This window comes from Brienomyrus brachyistius, chromosome 8, assembly GCF_023856365.1.
Source record: "Brienomyrus brachyistius isolate T26 chromosome 8, BBRACH_0.4, whole genome shotgun sequence".
Classification (NCBI taxonomy): Eukaryota; Metazoa; Chordata; class Actinopteri; order Osteoglossiformes; family Mormyridae; genus Brienomyrus; species Brienomyrus brachyistius.
In genome coordinates, this window is record NC_064540.1 from 7,809,907 (window position 1) to 7,827,726 (window position 17,820).

The following is a 17,820-nucleotide window of genomic DNA, read 5'->3' on the forward strand; positions in this document are numbered from 1 at the left end:
CTTACAGCGCTGTACACTTTTAAGTCCTCTTGGGACATTTTACCCTTGTACCCTTGACATGGCTGCTTTCACTGTCGCGAGCGTCGTCATGGAACATGTAATCTGTAGAGTCGGAAGTTAACCAAGACAAGGCTGTTTGCCAAGCAGAGGTACCTTTCTGACTGCTTGACTCGAGTCACCTGTCGTTCGTAGCTGGAAATCTGTTTACCTGTATTTACTGTTTTCCAACCCCCTCGCCCATTCTCATTCTGGAGAGACGCAGGTGAAACCACAGGGTCTTGACTCATGATTCTACTACCCTGATGTATCCCTCAGTCCTGCTCCTGAAAGCTAAGTCAGGACCGCCCTCACTGTTTGGGAATGGAAACTGCCACACTGCCATCATGCCTCCAGCTGAGTTCCATTCTACTGTACCACCCGGTCAAAAAGGGCCAATTGAGGGATTCAAGTATTAGAACAGAATGTGTGACAATGACTGCTATTCCTTTGCCTGGGATTTTAGATAGACCTTTGAGTTTTATGCCTTGTGTAGTTTTTGTGAAGCTTATATGTCCAAACGCTTTTTTTTTTTTTTTTTTGTATAAAGTTCAGCTCCAATTATGTATGCATTCCCAGATTCCTACGAGATACAGTATTCGTCGGCAAGACTGAAATGCAACTGAACCCTACATGGTAAAGTTTGGCTAACCGCTGGTGCCTCTGATGAGGACCTGCAGAAGATATGAGTTGGAGTTTGCAGCATCTGTGGGATTGGGGGCGGGGGGTTGGGGGGGGGGGGGGGGGCTGCTCAATCGGTGTGGGAGGTTGCAAGTGACGGGGGGGGGGCGAGTAAACGACACAAACTGCTGATCTTGTGCTCTTTCATGAAGTTCTTTCCCTGTTAAAGTGCACTCAATGCAGTTTAAGTGCACTCATGGATTTTTGTATTTTATTTAGTTAAATCTGAGTGTCATTTCACCTACATGCAGGATAAGGTGTGAAATAGGCACAGGAGTCTGGGAACAAAACTGTTAGTTGGCTTGGAGCTATTGGTGATGAATACTTCTCAAGGAGAGAGAACAATGTTTGTGAGGAAACCTGTAAACATTTACCCAAGCATGAATCTGCAGGAGCTTGGCCTCAAGCTACAATGGCTCGTACGAAAATTGCCTCTAGTGTTTGAGATATGTGCTACGACTTAAAAAAGCACGATAAAAAAAGACTGCAAATGAAGAGTATTAATATTTATTCATTTCAGATAAATTGTTTTTTTTTGTCATTTTAACTCCTTGAATCTCCAAATCATCTTTTGTATAGATGGCAATTACAAGACGAAAGGATAAATTTGTAAGATATTGTCTGCCTCTAGTAAAATATTAAATATTTTCAAATTGTTTACAGAATTGATTATTAAATATTGTTAATATTTTTCACTTCAGATTGGTGTGAGGTGTATTTTTTGGTACATGGTGAAAGTGTTAAAATATTATGATGAAAATCTGTAATACATAATAGTATGTATTAATATATAATACTTTAATGCAAACTTTTACGGATGTGCAACATGCTGTGAAAGTGACCTAGATAATTTATGATTTTTCTGATGTATTATTTATGATAAATGATAAACAGCTAGATATTCAGTGATACAAGCATCTGTGTATACATACATGCATGTATGTACGTATAGTACTATGCAATAGTATTAGGCAGTCAAAGAAAATGTTTAAAGCTATTTTTCTGAGTAGTAAAAATGCCTTACTAAAATGTTGCTGGATGCCTAGACAAACACCTCAATTCCCAGACCTCTCCTCAGCCATTCTATGTATTCATTAAATTTCACCACCAGTTTTTATATCACTCAATAAGGTATTGATTAGCTAGATATGGTTTGCTAGAGGTCAAGGCAAAAATGCACTGGTGTATTGGATAGTTAGTGCAAATACAGTGGTGACTTAGGATGGGTTTTGAAAAGACTAAGCTGACACATTTTAACATAGTTAAACATATATCATAGTTATACAGCAACATTCAAGGATTATTGTCTTTGACTTCCTACAACTTTTGCACAGTTATATATGTATATATGTACGTATAGTGGGCCTCTGCAGCGAGCCACTTTTCAAATACTAGCTATAATGTTAAAACCTGCACACACTGCCAAAAGACAACCAATGTCCAGTAAGCAGCTAAAGGCACTCATGCTCACTGCAGAAATTATGGCGGCTTCTGTTGCCCGGAAAGGGGCTCACCATGAGGCACTGTGGTCACACTGAAACATGTAAATTTGTTCCTATAAATAAATGTAACTATAGATGTTTTTTTAAATGGCAGCTTTATTACTCAAGTGCAGACAATTTTATGTGACTTTAAAAACAGAAGGAAGTTGAAGAATGTCATTTTGATAATGTCTATTTTACTATGTCTATTATTTTACTATGACTATTTTTATGGTTTTGGCTTCTTTATGAATTTTAGAGCATTGAGAACATATTTATAATGGTGGACCCTAGATAAAATAACTTTACATATAAAAAGAGATAAACATTCTTAAACAAGCCTCTATATATATATGAAAAAAGTTTTTCTAGTATAATCAATATTTTCTAGTATAGCCATATTAGCTCATAGTACAAAAAAGAATTTAGTGAATAATGCTGAGAAATTCTAGTAAAGTAGATGGTGTAATGCTTTAAGTTACATCAACCTTTAAGTTTTAAACCCATCCAGCTATTCTGTCAGTACTAGCACAGTCCAATAATTACGCAGATGTGTTGAGTAGTTCACTGTTCTGCTGCAGATGAGGGTGCAGATGAACATGTGGTGCTAGTTGATATGAAGAGAGGGAAGAGCTTGCCGATGACTTCTGGTCTTGTAATTATTGGCACCGTCTTGGAAATGGGAGGAAGAATATTTTAGATGAGCATGTGGTATTGGGTGTAACACAACGCCTTTTTAATGGCTGTCTGGACTCACAGTGGATACTGCAGGAGGTAGGTGCCTCCTGAACCCCCTAACTGCTTTCATATTTGGTTATTTAGTGATGTTTCATTATATACCTGGCTGTGAAAATGGAATAAGTTTATGATGCAAAAGATGTATGCCAGAGGAAGCAAGGTCAGATAGATTCATTAAGTCACAAACTTTCATATTAATGCATTCATCTAGTTTTGCTTTGAGCAGCAGGAATCGTTTAACTCGAACCAAAATCTACTTTCCATTTATAAACAATGTTTATCTTCACCAGACTGATGTATGGATTTAAGCATATATTTTCCTATCCTATAGAATAGTGGTAGTTCAGGCCCTCATTGCAATATCAATGTGTGGTAAACATGAGATCGCATTATAAAATTTCAATGTTGCATGTATATTCTAGGAGCCAGGATTTCCCTGAGTGGGAACATCTGATACGGGTATAAAAGTAATTGGCAGCTAAATCACATTCTGAAGTGGTTACACATGTCACAAAGTGGGCTCATACACTCAATAAAAATGTGAAACTTGATCTCATCCAAAGCAGTATGGTCTTATTAGGACTAAATGCAAAAATAGCTGCTTACACAGGTCTGACATTGTCTTATGTCATGTTAGGTTGTTCTGCGTTTACCAGGTGGAGTGAATCTTGTGTTCCTTTGTCCAGCATGTGAATATAATTCAATTCACAAGTTATGAAGAATTCCAAAGGGTTCCTAAGATATGATATGAGATTGACCAGAACAAGGTGAGTGGCAGCTTTTTCTTCCCAGAACAACATTTTGACAAAATATCTATTACTAGATGATGTTTTCTAGCCTGAAAATTTATTGTGGGTTGTTTAAACCAATGGTGAAATGCAATGCTTGTAAATTTACATGGCACGTTTTCCTGAAGTAAGTCTGAGTGCATCGCTTTAGTGATTTTTGTTAACGTTCTTCATTTATTTAAGTTCAGTTTTAGCGATCAGAATTGATCCTGTAATCTAATACATTTCCCCGTTCACAAAATGCATTTTGCCGTGTATAGTGATACATCAAATAATAGGTTTGTTCTAGCCTGAGATTTAGTTAATGTCTGTCAGTTGATTTTTCTTTAATAATCTTCAAATTTATATAAATTTTTACAATTGATAACTGTTATATCAGACTGAGATGATTTAATCTGACATATTTCTCTTTAGCTGGTTCTTGTCCTGTTCTTTTCAAAGAATTTCCACCTGATTTACATGACACCTTGAATAAAGCATATCATATTTTGGGAAAAAAAATAACATTTATTACTAACATTATCTTGTATCAGAAGTCATGTCTCCTGAAGCATATTATCGATATATACATATAACATGGGAGTAATGTTCAAAGTTTTATTCAGCTACTGAATGACCATGGCAGAATCTGAAAATTGATTTAGCATCAATAGGATCAAAAACTGTGTTTCTTGTACCAAAATAGTAAAGTGTTAGTGTTTAGAGGTAACTTTTAAACCTGACCTTCTTCTAGCTGTTGGATGGATAGTTAGATCAAGTTATGGATTTTGTGTCTAGGATTTATCGTTTCTCCTGCTGGAAAGGTAATATTCTACTGGCAAAGGAAGATGGGGTAGTTAAATTCTGCAGATGTTAGACATGTGAAAGAATAATCTGGACCACTCAATAAAAATGTGACACCTAATATCTTACCCACGATGCAATGTTCTCAGGACTAAATGCAGAAATGACTGTCAGAGCTTTGGAAGGTATCGCTGGACCTGAACACAGTTATAAATCCTGTAGCTCTATATCAGGCTAAAAGGATGTGAGGACAGAGGCTTGGGCAGGTGCCAGGCTGCTATGGAGCTGCACTGTGATAAGTGGGGAGAAAAAATGATAGTTTACCATCAGAATTCCACATTAAAATGGGAATCATATGATGGATTGTAATTAACGTTTAGAAAAGTAGTATATGTTTATCATAAAAAAGATCCTTTAAAATAGCAAAAAGAATTTGGACAGGCATGTTTCCAATTAATTTATACAGATTAAAAGCATCTTAAGTCTGAAACAAACAAAAGATATATAAAACTATTATTTTGTGAATAAAACAAACATTAATTTATATGCAGATCTTTTGACTAAAAATGACATGGTTGCTGTTGTGCATAGTTCATGAAATAAAATGGATGGTAAGGCGAAAATAAAACAAAATGCAAAGTAAAAATTCCATTAATCAGCTTTATTGACTAATTGCATTAATTCGGTTTCACAGTTAAATTCGATTCATTGTATGATTTCTTTTGTTCTTCATTCGGCATCATCCTTGCCCTTAAAATGAAAAGCAAATGATAATTTCATAACGTGCAGGATGAATATTGGCAGTATTTTTGCATTTGAAAAACTATTTAAAAACTTATGTTCTGTTTATATTAAATTAAGTATATAGAAATACTACGCAATTCAATTAGCCGTAATTTAATAATGTAGACTGAAATGATTAGCAAGATACTATATGCGAAAAATGACCTTTCCAGCTTCGCGGCTCTTGGCTCTCAGCTTGTTGACCTGAGACTCAGCGATGTCGGCACGCTCCTGGGCTTCCTCCATCTCATGCTGCACCTTCCTGAACCTGGACAGGTGAGTGTTGGCCTGCTCCTCCTGTACAGCAGTGAAAGACCTCATCAGTTCAAGTTGGCATCGGACGTCGAATAAGTTTGTCGAATCTTTTTCGACCAAAATCTTGGAACATGAGTGTTCATGCTACAACTTGTAGGGGTTGAGACATATACAACTTGGGTCGGTTGAGAAAAAATCTAGCCGTAACTCAACCAAAAACATGGGATACTCTAGAGATACTGAGCCGAAATACACTATTAGCCCTAACACAATACAATATCTAATTTCAGTTTAGTACACTGCATCTTACAAAATATTTATACACATAGCATATATTAATAGTACTGAACCATCCAATGAATCAAATGACAGTATTTTAAATGCTTTTATACTTAATTATTAATATTGATTAAAAATGAATATTGGGTTTTAGAATATGTAGGCTATAATTATTGACCTTCAAGTGCGGCGGGTTGCCCTGGCGACAGACCCAGTGATGGAGCCAGTTACAGGGTCTGTTTCATTCCGGTGTTCTAACGAGTTGAGCTACCTATCGAGACGTACTATCAAGCCTTTTTGTGCATGTGCAGTTCCACCGTTTGGGGGTTAGGGTTAGGGAAAGGGTTTTAGGGGTTTTTTGGGGTGAGGGTTAGAGTAAGGGTTAGGGTTAGGACTATCGATTAGCTCTGTGGTAGCCTAACTCGACAAAGTAGCTCAACTTGACAGAACACCGGCGCTCCAGATTGTGAGTTAATGGGTTTTGAGCATCATTTAATTTTCCACACCCTGTTGCCTATAGGGTGTTTCTGGAAGCTTTTATATAAGTTTTCATGTCAAGACTGTAAACAGTCCACTTTTTCATATGTGTCATAACATGAAAAAATAATTAGCAACAATTAAACATGATATTAAAAATAAATAACCAATTTACGTATGAACATGTTGTACTAAACTATAAACAAGCTAAAACTTGTATGGATCAAGACGCGTCTCCCCTTCCAAACAATAACCCCCCCATCCCTCCTTCTCTCTACCTCTCACTTCCAGTTTGCCATCAGCTCACACCAATACAGATAAAATGCTCATAAATTGTCATTTATATTTCATGCTTATTGCCTTTCTATGTGTGCTTTTTCATGTGAGAATTAGTTTTATATTGATTGTTAATGCTTTTCCTGATTTGTTAGGTAGGTAGATAGATAGATTTAAACAGGCAATCATTTGGGGGTCTGGAACGGATTAAATTAATTTCTTATTGGAAAATTTGACTTGGACCTCAACCAAGCTTGTGTTCCAAGGTACCCCGTATAAACTTTTTTTTATGTTTTAAGACAGCCTGGATATGAAAAAAAAAGATTACATTTATTCCAATCTTTGAAGACTCAATCACTTCAGGAACAATGTCTTAGTTCAAGGTGCAGGGTATGCAATGTAGATATCTAATCAGATGATTACAGAATGAAATTTTGTGGAAATTATATTATGGCTCAGCTCTGGAATTAGGAAATTAGCATCTTATATAGAAGATGATACTTACAGCTTCCTCAGCCTGTCTCTTGTAGGACTTCACTTTCAGCTGCAGCTTGTCCACCAGATCCTGCAGTCTGGTCACATTCTTCTTGTCCTCCTCAGCCTATGAATGGTAAAGATGATGAATAGATTTTTCAACCTGCCTTCATTGCAGTTGATTTTAAAAGAATACTCCAAATGTACCTGGTAGGTAAGCTCCTTCATCCTCCTCTCGTATTTACGGACACCTTTAACGGCATCGGCTCCACGTCTCTGTTCAGCATCAACTTCAGATTCCAGCTCACGCACCTGGAAAACAGGTTTTTACCAAGTGTTATGGTAGAAAAGAGCATATTTCTTCTTAATATTTCATGCTTGTTTGTTAACTGGAAATGGCTTTGTGTTATTTGGGACATGTGTAATTTTTTGCTGTTTCTAATGCTTTTGATGGCCATGTTGATTACTATCATGTCACTTTTCAAATGCCAACACCAACCCACCCTGGCTTCCAGTTTCTGGAGCTGTTTCTTTCCACCCTTCATGGCCAGGCTCTCAGCCTCATCCAGACGGTGCTGCAGGTCCTTGACTGTGACCTCGAGGTTCTTCTTCATCCTCTCCAGGTGGGCGCTGGTGTCCTGCTCCTTCTTCAGCTCCTCTGCCATCATGGCAGCCTGAAAGAATCGTATGTTGAAGTTGTTTGTTCAAGTGACACTGGTTCTATGTTTAAATATGTCATATTTTCAATGACTCACATCAGTAATGGCCTTCTTGGCCTTCTCCTCTGCATTTCTGGCCTCCTGAATGGCATCGTCCACCTCACCCTGGACCTGAACAAGGTCAGCTTCAAGCTTCTTCTTGGTGTTAATCAGGCTGGTGTTCTGAAAGACATTGATATAATTTTAATAGTAATACAAATGCAAATAATTGGAACAATTTCTCCAGGGAGATCATACATAACTTTTGATATTTTAAACGAACCTGGGAGTGCAGCAGTCCAACACGCTCACTGGCATCGACCAGCTCCTGCTCGGCCACTTTGCGACCTCTCTCTGTCTGCTCCAGAGCAGCCCTCAGCTCCTCAATCTCAGCCAGCATCAGAGTGTTCCTGCGCTCCACCATGGCAACCTGCTCTTTCATGTCCTCCTGTCCCCTGACTGCTTCATCAAGGTGCAGTTGGGCATCCTGTAGAATAACATGACTTCCATTATCTTCTTATTGAGAGATACACTCTTCCCTTTTATTGTCAGGATAACTGTATACATACCTTAAGTTGTCCCTGGACATTTCTCAGTTGTTTCTGGGCCTCAGCAGCCTGACGGTTGGCATGGCTGAGCTGAATCTCCATTTCATTGAGGTCTCCCTCCATCTTCTTCTTGACCCTCAGAGCATCATTTCTGCTCCTGACTTCTGCATCCAAAGTGCTCTGCATGGAGTCAATGATCCTCTGGCTGTTCCTCTTGATCTGCTCCATCTCCTCGTCTTTCTCAGCCAGCTTTCTGTCAATTTCACCCTTGACCTGGTTGAGCTCCAGCTGGACACGTAGGATCTTGGACTCCTCATGCTCCAGTGTGCCCTGTGAAAGTAAATGATAAATAATACATGTAATGCCCCATGTACCCCAGCATTATTTTTGTTATTTCCTGTTATTACTGTTTTGTGGGTGTGATTACCTCGGCTTCCTCTAGAGCAGTCTGGATTTCTGACTTCTCTATCTCCACTGTCTTCTTGGCTTTCTCTAGCTCATGGATGGTCTTTCCACTCTCACCAATTTGTTCAGTCAGGTCTGAGATCTCCTCTGAAGATTAATCAAATACACATTATAATAGAGCAGGGTAATTTAATGATTATGATTTGATCTTGAGTTTAATGGAGTATAACTAATCTCATGTTCCTAAAATCTGAGTCCATCAGCATCAGTATGGAAACATACGCTGCAGGTTCTTGTTCTCTCTCTTCATGGTCTCCAGGTGGTCCAGAGTTTCCTCATAGGAGTTCTTCATCTTGAACAGTTCAGTGCTGAGAGAACGAGCCTCTTTCTGAGCCCCTTCCAGCTCTGCCTGACTTTCCTCATATTTCTGTTTCCATTCTGCCAGGACCTGAAAAAACAAAACATACATGACAGTGAGAGTAGCTGAGATTTGTGTCTTGTTACCCAGTGTCTGTTTGCAGGAAACACGCAAGTAAGCATCTCATCGTACTCAGTGCTTGTATTAATACAAATGATGATAAACTTTTTAGAATCCTTATAAGCCTTGTGATCTCAGGTAGAGAGAAAGTAAAGTATAAGTGATTAAGATTGTAAAAACAAGGGTTCTAAAATGTACTAATTATTGTCCTAATTATTACTCAGAAATTTTGTGCTGTTGCTATTTGCTGCATTATAGAGAAAGAACTACAGTTTTTATTTTATCAAAATATTTTTTTATAATTTGTATCATCTGTATTTACCTTGTCAAAATTCCTTTGTTTCTTGTCTAGGTTGGCAGCTAATGCATTTGCTCGTTCTACATCAATCATGAGGTCCTCCACCTCGCCCTGCAGTCTCTGTTTGGTCTTCTCCAGAGAAGCACATTTGGCATTGATAGCCTCAATTGATTCCTCTGCATCCTGCAGACGCTGAGCAAGCTTTTTCCTGTGGAGAGTGAAGTTTTAGTTTCAGCTGAATTACTTTTACATTTATTTATGGAGTTAAGTGAAGATGTAGAATCAGTGTAGTTACTTGGCCTCCTCGAGCTCCTCAGTACGCTGGATGGCATCAGTCTCATATTTGGTCCTCCACTGAGCCACCTCACTGTTGGCCTTGGACATTCCACGCTGCAGTTCAGCCTTGGCCTCCTGCTCCTCCTCATATTGCTCTCTGAGGAGGTCACAGTCATGGCGGGCTGACTGTAGAGCATGGGCCAGGGCATTCTTAGCCTAAAAAAAATCAAGTTGAATTAATTGGTTCTCAATCAGTTTTCATACGAAAGGATGCATTTTACTCATCTTGCTTATTGGCAAACTTTAGAACTACAGTTCTAGTTACCTTGACTTCCTCTTCAACATGCCTCTTGAGCTCCTCAATCTGCTGTGTGTAGGCCTGTTTACCTCTAGTCAGCTGGGAAACAAGAACTTCTTTTTCCTCAAGTTGACGACCAAGTTCACCTAAATAAACAAAATCAGCATAGTACCTATGTTTCACTTTTGTGCTATTTATTGCTTAAAAGTAGTCTGCATTTTACTAACCATTCTCTGTCTGGAGTCTTGCTTTCTGTGCACTCAAGTCATTTAGGTGACGAACGTTTTCATCATTCCTTGACTTGAGTTCACTTAGTTGATCTTCAAGGGTGCGGCACATTTTCTCCAGGTTTGCCTGTCAGAAATGATTGTTTTAAAAAATGGAGGATGTCCTCAATTTAGCTTTAATTGCCTGAAACATCTTTTTTCCTTGTACCTTTGATTTTGCAACAGCCTCCATGTTGCTGCTCAGGTCATCGATTTCCATTTTGTATTCACTCTTCTCCTTCTCCAGCTTCTGCTTCACACGTTGAAGGTTGTCGATTTGTTCTCCCAGCTCTGCTACACTGTCAGCCTGCTTCTTACGGAGGGCAGCAGCTGTAGCCTCATGCTGTAGGGTGGACTCTTCAAGATCACGGCGCAGCTTCTGGAACTCAGCCTCACGCTTCTTGTTCATCTCAATTTGAGCTGAGGTTGCACCACCAGCTTCCTCAAGCCTCTCACTGATCTCCTCAAGTTCCCTGGACAGATCAGCCCTCTGTTTCTCAACCTTGGCCCTGGCAGCACGTTCAGCCTCAATTTCTTCCTCCAGCTCCTCAATACGAGCCTGAAATACATGAGAGTGTGTAAGTCATAGTACTAGATTGCTCCACATTGTTCATTTGAAGTACCTATAGTTTACCTGGAGCTCTTTAATCTTCTTCTGAAGCTGAGCACCCAATGTCTGTTCATCCTCAATTTTGCTCAGAAGCTGGCTTGTCTCAAAGTCCTTCCTGTGGATATCAGTCAGATGCGCATCAAAAACCAAGAAGGTATGAAACTTTTATATATCTGTGGACTTCTTATTTTTTGAAATGGCATTGTGTATAATACTCATACTTCTTTAGCTTCTCCTCTGACTGCTGCTTGTCATTCTCCAGGTCCATTATAGATTCCTGGGCAAGTTTCAGGTCTCCCTCAAGCTTTCTCTTGGCTCTCTCAAGGTCCATACGTAGCTTCTTTTCTTGTTCCAGTGACCCTTCTAGCTGTTGCATTTAAAAAGTATCTAGTTAAATTATAATTTTAGTAAGATTTTTGTCACTCCAACATGTAAATTTTTGCCCTGCCTTTAACAAACTTTCGGCATATTTTGTTTATGTGTGACATTAGAAGCATTAAATCAAAATTGGAGAAGCTTTCACTGGAATCTTCCAGTGCTTCAGTGAATCTACCATAAAAGTGAAGTCTCAACAAAAGAGATTTAAAAAGCAAATTCATATTTTACCAAATATGACCATGACTTCGATAGTAGAATATCATGATTCAAACAGCTCATGTTATTCATTTTTGGCATGTATATATGTGAGAATTGAAGCACTGATGATCAGCTGATCATAATTACATCATCCACTTGTTGTTCAAGCTTGGTCTTGGCTTTGGTCAGAGTGTTGACTTTGTCTTCTTCTGCTTGGAGATCGTCTAGGGTCTGCTGATGTGCCTCTTGGAGGGCTTTCTTCTCCTTGGTCAACTTGGCAATGCTCTCATCCTGAGTGGCCATCTCTTCAGTCAGGTTTTTAACCTGAGAGGAAAGCATTCCATACTTGGTTACAAAGAGTTAAGGAAATAGTCAAATGTGTCATTTTTTTAATGATTTGACATTAACCTTGTTTTCTGTGGCATGTTTCTCCTTCTCCACTTTAGCCAAGGTCAGCTCCAAGTCATCAATGTCCTTCTTCAGCTCAGAGCACTCATCCTCCAGTTTCCTCTTCTTGGCAGTCAACTCAGCATTGATTTCCTCCTCATCCTCCAGCCTCTCATTTGTCTCTTTGAGTTTTGCTTCAAGCTGGATTTTACTTTTGATGAGACCCTCACACCTTTCCTCTGCGTCTGTGAGATTTTCAGTTTCCTAAGTATAAATAAAATTCAAGTAATTTTTCAAGCTGCAAGATCAAAATGACTTTTGAAAAAAGAGTCAAAATGACTCTTCATTAAGTCCTTACAAGCTTTAATAAATGGTTATTTCAGTATTTGAATATCTCTGTTACTTAATCAGATGATTTACGTACTGACTGCACTTGTAACTGCAGGTCATTCTTCTCCTGCAGCAGGGAAACCATTTTCTCCTCCAGCTCCTTCTTCTTGGCCAGTGCTTTCGTCAGCTCGTTTTTGGTCTTCTCAAACTCCTCCTTCATGTTGGCCATTTCCTTCTCAGTTTCTGCGCTCTTCAGGAGTGGCTTGATCTTGAAGTACAGCTTCATCCATGGCCAGTGTTTCACATTCATGAATGAGCGGATGTTGTATTGGATGGTAAAAATAGACTCTCTGTCAGAATAAAATTATGCAGTTTATTAGAATTTGGAAATCAGTAGATTAATTTGGATTAAGCAATGGATTAATTTAAATTGTGCATGGTATCCAAATTAACTCCACAGTGACTCTCAAAAATAGTGGCATATTTTGTTATTGTTAGGCTGATTTGTTGGCGTAATTTCATTTTGTTGTGGAGCGTAATGCATAGTTTGAAAAATGATAGATGTACATACAAGATCCCAGTTTTTAAGGAATTTAGTAACAAGGTGCTTTTATATTTCCTCACATCAGTGCAAAAGTACATGTTGACTGTCTTAGAACCTATTCGTGAGATTATTCTACATCTCAAGAAACACAAATTATTTTATTGTATCACTGATGTACCTTCTTTCCATCATCTTGACAAATTCCCTTCGCATGAGGTAACCACGGCACAGGGCCTGAGTCATGGTGACTAAAGTGGCCAGTTTGTCATCTCGCATCTCCTCTAGCTGCCCCAGCAGACCAGCTTTGAAGAACACCTGGTTACAGATGCAGTAGATATTAGGTAAATAACAGGATTATGAGTCCTGTAATGTCTGTCACAAATAACACGACACAGATTATATCTCCAGCCTTTTACCTTGGTGTGGCCAAACTTGTACTGAGTGTGGTCGACATCAATTGAACCCAAGAGCTTCTCTGAAGCCTTCTTGTTATCAATGAACTGTCCTTCCGGAATCACACTGGCATTCAGGACTTTGTATCTGTGATTTATGTTTAACTGTTATTAGTTATACATCTATTTACCAATGACATTTAATTAGAAAAGCTATTCTCTTTATATAATAATCCATGAAAGAAAAGTGTGTGGAATGACCTCTGCTTGAAGTCACCATAGAGGATTCTGCTGGGGAAACCCTTTCTGCAGATCCTGATACCTTCCAGCACACCGTTACACCTCAGCTGATGGATAACCAGGAAGTTCTCCATCAGACCTAGAGGACAAATTAAAATAAAGGAATTATACATAAAATCTGAATGAACCTAGTGAAGCTCTTTTAACATTGATGTTTACACAGTTGATGTAATGTGCAGTGCTGGTCAAACCTGGTGTCTTTGATTCATTTGGAATCAAGCAGCGCACAAAGTGAGGGTGAGTGCTTCTCAGGTTGGTCATCAGCTTGCCCAGGTTCTCCTGCAGGATGAAAGGATGTGTGTGATTCACATAAGATGGAGGCATATATAGATATTGTGGACAGTGACTGATTACAATATGTACTGTACCCTGAACAGAGCAGACACAGTCTGGAAGGAGCCACCCTTCTTCTTGCCTCCCTTTTTGCCACCGCTAGCATCTGTTTAGAAATTAATTGTCTTTACATCATACACCAATGTATTTTGTTTATATACAGATGTGCCATTTCTAGTCTTTTTGATGTTAGCATCTGCATCCTCCCTACAGTACACATACATACACTTACACTTTATGGACAAAAGTATTGAAACACCTGGCCATTACGCTTATAGGAAATTTTACGACATCTCATGCTAAATCCACAGGCATCAATATGGACTGGTTCCGCACACAGGGATAACAACAGCCACTCCTTTTGGATGACTTTGCACTTGATTTTGGAGTGTGTCTCTGAGAATTTTTGTCCATTCATCCAAAAAACATTTGTGAGGTCAGGCACTGACGTCGGACGTGAAGATCTGGCTCGCAATATCTAGTTCATCACAGAAGTGTTTGATGAGCCAAAGGTCAGGGATCTGTGCAGGCCAGTCAACGTTTTCCACACCAAACTCAACCAACCATGTCTTTATAGATCTTTTTTTGTGACCTGGGGCACACTCATGCTGGAACAGAAAAGGGCATTCCCCAAACTGTTCCTACAAAGTTGGAACCATGGAATTGTCCCAAATGTCTGGGTATGCTAAAGCATTAAAAGGACCCATCACTGGAGCTAAGGGGCCTAGCCCAACCCCTGAAAAAAACTTCTACCATTATCCCTCCTCCAAACTTTACTGTTGGCACAATACAGTCATGCAGGTAACATTCTCCTGGCATCCACCAAACCCAGACTGCCAGACAAGAAGCATGATTTTGTCACTCCACAGAACATGCTTCCACTGCTCCAAGGTCCCATGGCACCATACTTTACGCCACTCCTTCCGACACTTGGCACTGTGCTTGGTGATGTGAGACTTACATGCAGCTGCTTGGCCATGAAAGCCCATTTCATGAAGCTCCCGGCATAATGTTTGTGCTGGGGTTAATGCCAGAGGCAGTTTGGAACTCTGCAGTTATTGACTCAACTGAACGTTGGCAAGTTTTACCACACTCCATTACATTATGTAGTCTGTCACTTTGTTGCTGAGTTTCTGTTGTTCCTAAACACCTCAACTTTGCAAAAATACCACTTACAGTAAACCATGGAATATCTAGCAGGGACGAAATTTCACAAACGGACTTATTGCAAAGCTGCCATCTAATGACAGTACCACCCTTAAATTCAATAAGCTCATCAGAAAGATCCATTTTTTTCCAAAAACATTTGTAAACCTGACTGCATGGCTTGGTCCTTGATTTCATACACCTGTGGCAATGGGTCTGACTGTAGCACCTTAATACAACGATTAAGAAGTATATCCCAATACTTTTTCCTATAAAGTGTATCAGAAACTATAAATACCTTCTGTTGAAGCATGAGTTGCATAGAGGTGAACCAACAGTTTAACAGATGACTTCTGGTAGAGTTGCACTACAGAGTCATTCAGAGGATCCTTGTTCTTGTCCAGCCAGCCGCTGATGTTGTAATCCACAGTGCCAGCATAGTGCACCAGGGAGAAGTGGGCCTCAGCCTTGCCTTTGGCAGGCTTGGGCTTCTGGAATGCGTTACATTTGCCCAGATGCTGGTCATACAGTTTGTTTTTGAAGCTGGTGTCTGTAGCCTTGGGGAACATGCACTCCTCTTCAAGGATGGAGAAGATGCCCATTGGCTGTTGGAGACACAACAGATTATTGATACCTAATGATGAGATAAGGGAGGAATCTATTCACAAAGAACAATGTTTATGTCACATACCTTCTCAATAAGCTCAATGCAGGCAGCCAAGTCCATACCAAAGTCAATGAACTCCCACTCAATCCCCTCTTTCTTGTACTCCTCTTGTTCCAGCACAAACATGTGATGGTTGAAGAACTGTTGCAGTTTCTCATTGGTAAAGTTGATACACAGCTGTTCCAGACTGTTGAACTGATTTTGAGAGTAAATACATTTAATGTCTCATCATATGAGGAAAATTACATTTTTTAAACAATATTTAATGGCATTGGGAATATCAACTCACATCAAAGATTTCAAATCCAGCGATGTCCAGCACACCAATGAAGAACTGTCTTGGCTGCTTGGTGTCCAACATCTCATTGATACGCACCACCATCCATAAAAACATTTTCTCATAGACTGATTTGCAGAGGGCGCTAACAGCATTGTTCACCTAATTATTTTGGGGGGAAAAAAACTTTTCTCAGAATTCTTTAATTTTTCACTTACCATTAAGTAATGTGCAATACTTGCATGTTGAATATTTGTACACTTGCGTTACAATATAATATATAACCTTATAATTTCTGTTTTGTTTTACTTAAGTTCAGAAACGTTCCAAAATAAAAAGAAATTTCACAAAATGGTATTCTTTATAATACATTACAAATTCACCTGAGGTACAGTCTGCCCCTTGGTCACAAACTCATTCCCGACCTTTACTCTGGGGTAGCACAGAGCCTTCAGCATGTCAGCTGAGTTCAGGCCCATGAGGTAGGCGATTTTATCGGCCACTGAAATACGAACAATATGTTTGCTTAATGATCTATAACTTATTAATATATCTATAACTATAATTATTTTGTGGTTGAGGTTATCATATCATTTACCCTCAGTGCCATCAGGTTCTGCCTGCTCCTCTCTCTGCTTCTGCTTGAACTTCATGTTCCCATGATGCATCACTGCTCCAGTCAGTTTGTAGATGCCCATTTTCTCCTCAGCACTGAAGCCCAAGATATCAATGGCAGTCTGCGTGATTCAGAACAGAAACATGATTTATAATTTCAAGACTGCTAAGACAGATTGCTCTTTTAATACTGTGATTAAAAGAACATGATGTTTCATTAATCATTTACTTACATCTGTGGCTATAAATTCTTCAACATCATTGATACTTTTCACCACAATCTCCCCTTGACTGATCATAGGGTAGTCGTATGGATTGGTGGTGATCAGAAGTGCCTCTGTAAAGGTGAAGAAAACATTCACAGATGTAATCTGCAGGTACAAAACCCCAGTTTACCCCAGACACTGGGTACATACCAAGCAGCTCTGGTTTGTGGCCTGTCATAAGTTGATAGAAGATGTGGTAGCTTCTCTCAGCTGACAGCTGGAAAGTGACTCTTGACTTTTCCAGCAAATCTGTCATTAGGAGTTTAATTTATGTTAATTAATCATTTTGTGATGAATTTTAAAATAAATAGTTTGGGAAGTGAGAACTTACAAGTTTCAATATCAGCAGAAGCCAGTTTTCCTGTTTGCCCAAAATGGATTCTGATGAATTTTCCCTGTAATACAATAAGTATTAGAATATTAAGACACTAATTTTGTAGCTAATTCTGTGACTATTTAGCTAAGATAAATCTGAAAACTTACAAAACGAGAGGAGTTGTCATTCCTCACAGTCTTGGCATTACCATAAGCCTCCAGCAGAGGGTTCGCTGCAATGATTTGATCTTCCAGGGATCCCTGTGGGAGACATTAGAGCATTCAGGGTCCAATGTTGTTATGCGTTTGTTACTTATTCAGCATCATTATTATTCTCTCTGACCTGCATTTTTCCAGAAACAGGCTCTGATTTCTTTTGTCCAGAAACTGCGATTGTCGCAAAATACTGGATGACACGTTTGGTGTTTACAGTCTTTCCTGCACCGGATTCTCCACTGAGGAAAGACAGAGAGTTCACATCTGTTTGTCTATATTTACTTTGAATTTGCCATTTTGAATTTTGCTGTAAATGTAATGAATCGTGATATTTCATTCCTTAATATTGTTTCGGTTTTACTATTAGAAAATGTCCCTATTATAGTGCTTATTTTGATTTAATTTTGTATAATTTGTGTGTAAAAATATTAATACATACGTAATCAGAATTGACTGGTTTTCACGGTCTGCAAGGAAAAATTGGGCATTCATTTAGTTAATTTTCGGTATTAAGATTAATTCTATTTT

At 39.0% G+C, this 17,820-nt stretch overlaps 1 pseudogene; it reads right to left on the reverse strand.

The window, feature by feature from the left end:
* Positions 1-5,437: 5,437 nt before the first annotated feature.
* The window catches only part of LOC125747751 (myosin heavy chain, fast skeletal muscle-like), a 33,629-nt pseudogene continuing 21,246 nt past the window's right edge, over positions 5,438-17,820 (reverse strand).